This window comes from Sinohyriopsis cumingii, chromosome 17 (genome assembly GCF_028554795.1).
Source record: "Sinohyriopsis cumingii isolate HCF-2022 chromosome 17, ASM2855479v2, whole genome shotgun sequence".
Taxonomy (NCBI): Eukaryota; Metazoa; Mollusca; class Bivalvia; order Unionida; family Unionidae; genus Sinohyriopsis; species Sinohyriopsis cumingii.
In genome coordinates, this window is record NC_142977.1 from 27167373 (window position 1) to 27177453 (window position 10081).

The following is a 10081-nucleotide window of genomic DNA, read 5'->3' on the forward strand; positions in this document are numbered from 1 at the left end:
CAACTCGTGTAATTGAATTATTCTTGAACAGTTGTTCAGAAATGTCGTATTAACACCTACACAGAGACTCGGAAAAGAAATGAGAGAAAGAAATATTAAATTATGCAGTTATCATAAATTCTTTCGATGGAAGGGAGATAAATGGACTCCTGAACGAATGGGAGAGAAATATATTCCAAAGATAATTGTTTGGGATGAAATATGCACCGTTTCACTAGAAATGTTAAAAATAGTTATTAATTGGTTATTGACAAAAAATAATGCTGTAATAATGTGTGTAGATCATGGTCAACCACCACCTTTTGTTGGATTGTCTCCACATAAATGGCTGACGAATTGTGTAGATTCTTATGAAAAAATAACTGATATTCATAGAGCAATTGATCCAGAATTAAGAGGGTTTAAGAAATTAATCAGACTCAACCGGAATAAAATTCGATGTGAAATAATGCGTGAAATAATTTCAGAAGGTCCTATTAATAATTTTTGGAATTTATGGAGACCAAATGATTTGATAGTTGCAAATAGACAGATAGTTCGTGATACACTTCAACAACAATTATTTATGTTATATAAATAAAAGTTTTCAACACTAGCGGTACCATTGTAGTATCGACCAGCAGATACGAGACGACACAATATCGACGTTGATATACCAGGATCGTCAGAGAAACAAAATCTTGTATTAATTCCTGTCAGTGTTGTTGAGAGCGCGTTAACTATGGACAAAACCCCATGTACGCTAGGATACGCAATGACAATTCATTCATCACAAGGATTAACCATCTCTGATACAAATGTTTGGATCGTCGATGATCGTATCGAATGGTCAAATTGAGTTTATCTCGCAGTGTCCCGAGTCAGAAGAATATCTCAACTGCGGTCATTTGTCATAGACTTCACAGAAAATAATAATCGAATTCAGGAAACCATTGCTGGCAATGGCGATGATATAGTAAGAAAAATATAGGTATAAACAATGTGACAAAAACAAATAAGCGCGACTTTGATCTCAATGCTGAATTTATTTTGACGTTGAAGTAACGACAGAATAATCATTGTGCGAGCTGTATCACAGCTATTTTGTGACAATATTCAAAAACAAATACAAGACAATTCACCGTGGACAGAATTAATGGTAATTTTAGTCACACACGCGAAAATATAATTCTGACCTGTCTTGAATGTAATCGACGTCTAGGTGCTAGTTTACAAAGGTGAACAAGGTGGTAATTGTGTGTCTTCAGGAATTACTTGCAATTGATCACGTACAAATCCACGTTGAGGAGCAGTTGAATCTAATATGCAGGTTGCAGATCTACCCGTGGATCTTACCACGCTAGAAATTGTATGTGTCGTTATACTCCAAATAGGATCAGTCACTCTTTTTTACCGCATTAAAGTTCACCGGGTTCATATAAATATCTTAAAGTCACACTACCTAGCACTGGTTGTTTTGAAAATCGTCTCGTTGTATTGGTATATGTTTTTTTTTTGTGATCGCGTTAATAGGTTTCATGGCAGTTGCACATGTAATTTCATTATTTACTGCAGCTATCACACTTGGTAGTCTTGTAAGTCATTCAGGAGATCTTGTCTTTCTGAATTATTTGCTTCGCGTATTGATATCCAAATAACCTCTCAGCAAGTGTTCGACTAAAACGTTCAACAATTGCCTGATCACGATGAATTCCGGTATGTCCTCGTCTAATTTTAACAATATGTTTTTTCATCAGAGATGATAATGTACCACGAAATTCCTTGCCAGGCTCAACCTGTATTAGTTGTGGCCATCGTAAAGGTGCTTGCTGATAAATTCGTTCGAAAGCAGAAGAAACTTCAGTTGCTGTTTTAGTTGATAACGGCTCTGATTCCTTATATCTACTTGCAACGTCAGCGACAGTCAACGGGTATTTTGTGTGTACGTGATTGTCGTCTTCCAATTTTAATAGTACCATGTGGAAAAAATAAAATATCTGCTTCATGAACTTCATTAAGAGTGCTGACATCAAAATGTGCATGCTGAATTTTTTTAGGTGGTTGTTGTTAATTTGCCGTATTGCCTGTCGTGCTAACCATTTTGCAGCAACAGAATGTGTAACATTTGCTGCATCAGCGAGTTTACTAATCGCTGCTCTACCTTTCCAATATCCTCTTGGACTATAATAAATCGATCCCATTATTTTATAATAGGTTGCAGAATGATTGATTAATTACCGGATCCGAATAATAATTGTCCTTTCATCGCAGATCTTCTCAACCAATTAGCTAATGATTCTCTAATATATTTATTTTGGAATTTAACGAGTGAATCAACTTCACATCTGCATTTTGTCGTTGGTTTAGATCTTTACTTGTATAAGCTACATCATGCGCGTGAAATGCTTCATCAACAACATTTACTGGATACTCTCCATGTCTTGGCTGATCTTGCTCGTCAAGTCGGATATCAAGTCGGGTTCCAGGACCACAATAATTATATCATGGATGATATTTTTCTCCTGGGTATTTAGTTCATGGAGTTTCTAATAATTTTCATAATAAGGTAGCGATATCACCACCAATTTTATTATTATAAATAAATTTATATTTATTTGTTCCACATTTTACAAATTTACCTGTAAGAGCACGCTTTTTTATTACTGTTGTTAATCCACGTGTATGTTTGGATACTCTGCATCGAATGCAATATAACTTTATATTATTTATTAAATTTGTATAACATGAACGTCATTGATTTCCCAGCGATACTAATACAAGAAATAGTCAAACACATTTCAGCATTACCGAATTCTGGTAAGACACAATTACTGCTTAATTTGATAATGAGATGGCTCAAGTGGGATAAGTTATATTTAGTAGCTCCGTCAGTTGATGATCCGATATGCTACGATGTACATAAAGATTGTAATGAAAACGCAAGACTGTTGGGCGAAGATGGTGATGATATCATTAATTTTATCATCGATATTGATGAAGCCCCATCTGTAGATGACCTTGATGGATTTATTAATAATCTAATGTTTAAGATGATGTAATGCTGGACAAACAATCAAATCCAGCAAAATTATTTTCTCGAGGCAGACATAACAATACTGATGTGATTTATGTTACTCAGCGATATACACAAATACCAAAAGTGATTAGAGATAACTGTAATATTTTAGTTCTGTTTAATGGAGTTGATACATATACTTTGCAAAATATTCATCAGACTTTTTTGTAGTGGGGATATGGACATGATTAGATTCAAAAACTTATTTTCAAAAGCACATTCTACTAAACACGGATTTGTAACAATAAATTTATATGATCCTTGATCGCCTTATCGTATAGGTCTAGATAAAATATTTGGTTGAGAGATTGATTTAACTACACATACATTTATAACAGCAGAGGAAGTGCGACGTCAATAAAATATCCGGCGGGTAAACAAACCACAGATACAAATTTAGAAAAACAGGAACGACAAAGATAAAGTAACAAAATAAACTAACCCAATTAGAGAAACTCTCAGTGAGTTAGAGGCTTCGGTTTGGCGTTATTACGCTAATATTTTTTATTTCCGTAGAAAGATTTATTTTTTCAAAAATGACGTTCCAGCAAAAGGTCTGTTCACCTCCTCTGGTGCTCGTGTCATGGGGCTGCGGAACAGTCATTTTGATTAGCTAGTTTTGTAGTCTTTACCTGTATATAAACAATAATATTATGCAAGAAAATGATATTTCTTGAAAATAATGTTACTGTCATTCTTGCTAAAAAAAGGCACAGAAAGGCTTCAGAACTATCTGGTTCACAGAAAAAAAAATCAGTTTGTTCCTGGGGTTCATGTTCACGTGATGTTTTTCTAAGGCCTTATGTGGGAAATATCCCAATTTCAGCTTGAAATAACATGAGGTCAAGAATTGCAAATAGTGACAAGACACCAGCATTAAAACTGGTAAACGGTGTAAGTGTTTGAATGCCTCCTGTAATTTATTTTACACGATGTCATAAAGATGAGTTCGTGTTTGAATGCGTCCGTAATTTATTTTACACGATGTCATAAAGATGAGTTCGTGTTTGAATGCGTACGTAATTTATTTTACACGATGTCACAAAGATGAGTTGAAAAGTCATCCTAGTGCTGCAGCTAGAAAAGCTAACAACGTGATGTCACTTTAAAGTCTAATGCTGGCTGTATCTTCTGAAACATCCCAAGTCTCCCTCACCACTGATGATCAAGCATTAATCCGTGCATCACTAGGGGGCACATTTGGAAGCTCTGTGCGGAAGGCATCGCAAATGAAGCTACTGGAGGTTTCTCAATGCATTTTGTGGCAGAGTTGTCACATTTCTATCAACTCCGAGATCGTACAGGGCCAACCATTTCTGGCAAATTTGCTACTGTTGGTAATTTGCAAGATGCAGTTCATGCGGGCACAAATAAATTAATTTAACATTATTACAGGTAACTCGGGACATTTGGTTAGAAATGCAGACCATAATTGATTTCCTGACATCCAAATACAAAACGTTCAGGAGAGCATGATCAATGCCACCATTTCCCTCGCCTCCCCCGTCTTGGAACCTTTTCTCACAAATAAAGAGAGTTACAGGCTTCAAGAGGTGTCTTAATATGATACTTTGACAAGTGATGTATTTTGCCTTCTTGTCAACAGTTTATATACATGTTTTATATTGATTAATTTAGCACGTAAGACTGCTCATGGACAATATTGTTGATCTTTCATACATTAATACAACCGGACCATCTGATCTTTTTATATAAAAAAATCTATTGAAATGGTGTAGAGCAATATATATTTGAATCATTGCTAGTCATCTACTTGGCATAGCTAACATGGATGCACGTACGCGCAAATTAAATCATGATTCTGAATGAAGGATGAGGCCTGAAACTTTCCAGGAAATTGAACATAATGTGATATTGTCTCTTTATGACTCAAGACTAAATTGCCAGCTAGTAAAATATATTTCATACAAAGCAGACCATCAAGTATGACTTGTTTACCATGTTTAACCCCTTAAAGCGTAATTCGTAGAGTTCTACAGAGGGGAGATGGTGATAGTAGCACTAGTCTTGAGTAATCAGCCATGGTGCCCCAAACTAATATATTTTGTGTCAGATATGTTGTTGATGATGCTGAGAAAATCAGAAATTCGGGTTCTCACACAGAATCTCTCCATAATGAATATATCGAAAAAGCTCTTGCTGGAAGTGTTTCATTTATCTGACGTAATATGGAAAACAAACTTTCCACAGTCAATTTCTGTTATTTTAGGATGGACTTGGAGACAGTCACTACAGTTACGGTATCTGACATATATCCAGTAATTAACTGCTCCGCTTTTATGACCGAAACCATTTTGCTCATTGTTATCAATACAATTATATATGCTTTAAATACATTTCTAGTTTTGTCAGATTGTTCAAAGTATTCGCAACACAAATTGCTTGCGTATTTAACAAGAGATCTAATTTACTCAATTATGCAGTCACATGGGATGTTGATACTGTGGTAAGATACAATTGCTTTCGCCGGTGTGTGAACTTTTCTGGACGTTTCACTCATTTCCTTATAGCATTGCTTCTAGCCAAAGAGAAAAATCCTTAATTTCTTAGAACTTAGGAATTTACATGTAAATAAGAACAGAGTTATCTTTATAATAATCATTTTCAATAATAAATTTTAATCAATCATGTGCAGGAAATCATATGTGTGAAATTTGCATAGCAGCTTATGCAACAGACAGGTGTCGTTGTACACTATTGTTGATATTTCGCTCGAACAAACAATATTACGAATAAGGAAACCAAACTGATTGTTAGTTTCCAGGCCCCTTTTCGGGAAGTCAACAGGGACAATGTTTCAAGATGGCTAAACTCCACCTCGCAAGCTGCTGCCACCAATTTTGATATTTTACACTACATAATACATAAACGACGTTCACTAGTGCAGCATTTTCAGATAAGGTAGCTGTGACTGCAACATTAAAAGTAGACAGTTGGAGCAAAGACTCTATCTTAATATTATCAGAAACCTATTTCTTTTTACTTGACAATCAGCACAAACCAATTTCAATCAGCTCCAACCAATTCTTATTAAATTTAATGCATGCATTGATCATGTTCAGTTGACTTTACATAATAATTTCTCATGATTTACAACGCTTAGTAATGTGCATTTTCCACTTTACGATACTTCTATCACAGGATACAAACTAAGCTTATTATGTTACGAAAGGTTAAGTGAAAATGAAACATTAAACTAATACCTAACAAGTTGAAGTCTGTTGATAATTGCTTTGATTCAGTAGTATACTTAGGGGGTTTAATGATTTTTTTCTATCATACTTGAAAACAAAAATTGAAAATGTCATGAAGTGGATTGGTTAGCTGACTTTCTTTATGGTCGTTTATAGCACAACAGTAGGTATGTCCTGCAGTGGAAATTGAAGCTATGAGTGCCTTTGAATAATGAATCTGGCAATGTACCAAATGAGCTATATACCAAAGCAGGAGGAGATAAAATTCTTTTGAGTTAGGGTCAAATTAAAGCATATCTATGCAGGCAGAACACTGAGCAAAACATTTTTATAGACACGGCAAATGGCATAACAGGGGGCATGGGGGGACAACAGGCAATCGATTTGTCGAACTGAATAACGTTTTGAGAACGGACCCTCCGTATATTAGAGTATAGCCTTAATGTATGCATTTCTTGACCCAAGAATAGAACATTTTTATGTATGCCGGAATATACTGAAATTTGATCTAAGTGCAACATATTTGAAATGGCTGGAATGCACCAGACATGCTGGGCCGTCATATGGGGTAGTTCTGTTTTTTCGGCTTGGAAGTGGTTGCTTGGATCGCTAGGGCTACTTGTCGTGATTGCAGCCATGTAGGAGCCAATCTGCAAAACAGAAATGAACGAAACGTGCCATGATAAAAATAATAATTTTTATATATTATTCACATATTCTCGAACCAAAGCATCCATATACAATAGATTGCAAAACATACTAAGATCTTAATTCTGTTTGCTCTGCAAATTCGCATCTTTAAAAGACCATAGACAAGGTTGAAGGTTATCAGATATAATTAGAAAAGAAAGTACAGCCGGTATTGAGGTTAATGGCACAATCGACGCATATTAATGAGGTATATCCACCTGAATGATCGTGCTCCGTCCCTGATTATTATATTTCTCTTCAGTATTTCGACAAAACTTGATAAATAATTTATGTCATCAAGATCCTTCAAAACACTGCATTGTGAGTCAAACCCCACGTACTTTTAACTTTGGAAGCACTTGTAGAAGACTTTGGCGAAATAGGCAAAATCGGTAGGATTTAAATTTAGGGAATATATATATATATATATATATATATATATATATATATATATATATATATATATATATATATATATATATATATATATATATATATATATATCCACTTTTTAAATACTAGTACATTTTCATTGCATTAAGAATTTGATTAAAACAGCAGAAAATCAAAGTGGGTGATTACGAAGTTGCTATCACGTTATACCTGACTCATGCACAAATTCTGAAACGTGATCCTGAACGGAGACCATGCCTTGCCAATGTCCACTGATAGAGGAACACAATTTTGTGAAGTTTATTAACTGTCAACCAGTGAAACAGAAGTTCTTGTATGTGAAATCAATATCTTTTTTTATAAAGATCAAGCAGAAAAAAGATCATGGACCTTTCAAAGAATCAGGTTTAAATACCACACATTTTGACCCTATATATCAAGCATTTTACGGTTTTAAATTTTACCTTATCTTCCATTTTGGACGTCTTAAAATTTTTAACAGATTTTCCATTGACCATTTATATGATAAGACGCTTACATTTAATCGGAAATGTTTATCTTTCATTAGATTGTAATAACTTTCGCCTTTACATTTTCAGAACCGACTTTAAATGTCACTGTATAGCCAGGATTGTGCTTTTGTGCTGTTAAGCTGTATACATCCATTCCTATGCTCGCCTCTATGCAAAATTGGGGCATGGAACCGTTAGGATCTGGATTTCAGAAATGTCGTGTTTTCTTTGGTGTAGTTTATAGCTTGTTCCCATACCTCCATTATATTCATTACCATACTCACAGTTGCCCAAGCCATATTCATTTCCCATTTGGTTTAGACTGTATTTGACGTTATATTTGCGGATAATACAAGGTTTATTGAAGGAAATGGGTATGGTAATACAGCCAGGAAAAGGTCAGTGTGTCAAATAAAAACTGAGTGATAAACATTAGTTTTAATACTGTTTTGACGTGTTTAACTACATGACACAAGTTACGATCACAAGAAATTTCTATTTTCATACACTATTTGACTGTAGCTCAATAGGTCAAGGCGATAAAAGCCATTACCTGTTGAGAATTGGAGAACGTTTTTTTTTTGTCACCCGCGTGGCAGACAAATCTATACTGTTCTTGGTATCTCAAACCTTGTTGTCTCTAGTCGATATTGCTTACTTTTGCAGTACATCTCTTCTAACCAGTATATATTCGCTACGTGTGTGTGTGTGTGTGTGTGTGTGTGTGTATGATTTAGATTTGTAAGCGTAGCTTTAAAATTTTTTAGTCATATCGCCACGATGTCTGCAGTGTAGCAGTTTATAGTGATGTCTAGCACCGGGGCATCATGCCGCAGACATCATATCTCACCCAGTCACATTATCCAGGCACCAGGCCGACCAGTCCTAACACGAACCTCGTGTTGAGCACATATCGAGCCAGTATTCGCTAAACAAAGTATAAATAACGGACACACACTGGATGAAAAATGTTTCTCATTTTAGGGCAGATGTATTTAACATAGACTCTAAATATGAAAATGTATTGTAATAAAGTTGGAGTATGCGCAATGGAAATATCCCTAGCCCGAAATAATTAGACAATTACTAGGAGCAAATACCACGGAGTGAAGTGTTAGTGAGTTTCCATGATGTCATGGTTCACTAGTAGTGAATTCAGGCCAAAACCGAATGAATGTTCCTGTCGTAAGATAGTCCAAATTAAAATCTAGTGGTGTACATTGGTGGTTTGACTGAAGTGGAAGTATTTACGGTAAGAAACCGGTAAATTTACACAAAGGAATAAATACGAAGGGAATCGGCAGATACCGTTTTGTCGCCATGGGGGCAAATCTTGTGCAGTTATATTGGCGAAATATGCCTGGGAAGCATATATTGACTGGCTTAAGGTGGCGGAGTTAAAACAGTTCCCAGTGTTAGGGGATACTCGTTTAGTTTCTACGGCGTGAACGGCTGGCGGTACGGAAACCTGATGAAGAGAAACCATGCAGCAGCAGAGAGACTGAGCCCACCAACTATTTCGTCCAACAGGACCATCTATCGAAAACTTTTCTGATAGAAGTTCTTATTTCACAAAAATAACCCTTCTAGCCAGAAACTATGATGACTAAATCCTCTTTTCTGGCTAGAAGGGTTATTTCGACAGCGATAACTCACTATAAAAAATGTTTCTTGACCGGGGGTGACGTCGACGAAACACTTTGTGGCTCAGTCCCTCTGCTGCTATCATGTAAAATATTTTAGGATTTTTAACTAAAAAACGTATCAAGTCCAACTCGATACCGTGTCCGAGGATCATGCAACGCTATTGTCACAAATCCGTGTGGGCTTCGCTGTGCACGACTAAAGAAATTTCTGAATCTATTTAGGTCCATGTCTCCGCTGCACCAAGTCTGATGAATATTTCGTAACGTGTGTACGTCAACACCGTTGAACACTGCAAGGATGTTACAATTGTCTCTGATCACTTTCGGAATTTGTGTATACCGTTGTGTCACATAAATGACATCAGTGTTTTTATGCCGCCCACGGGAAAATATTCTCGCAGGGTTTGTTTGTTTATCCAACATCACATCATCGTACACAACTAGATTGTTAATTGATCCATCGATGTCATCAATGCCAGGTGCATCATTGACATCAGTTATGAATTCAACTACGTTTTCGTCGCTCTCACTGATTGCTTTTGCACTTTCGTTAAAATCTTTTAGCACTTG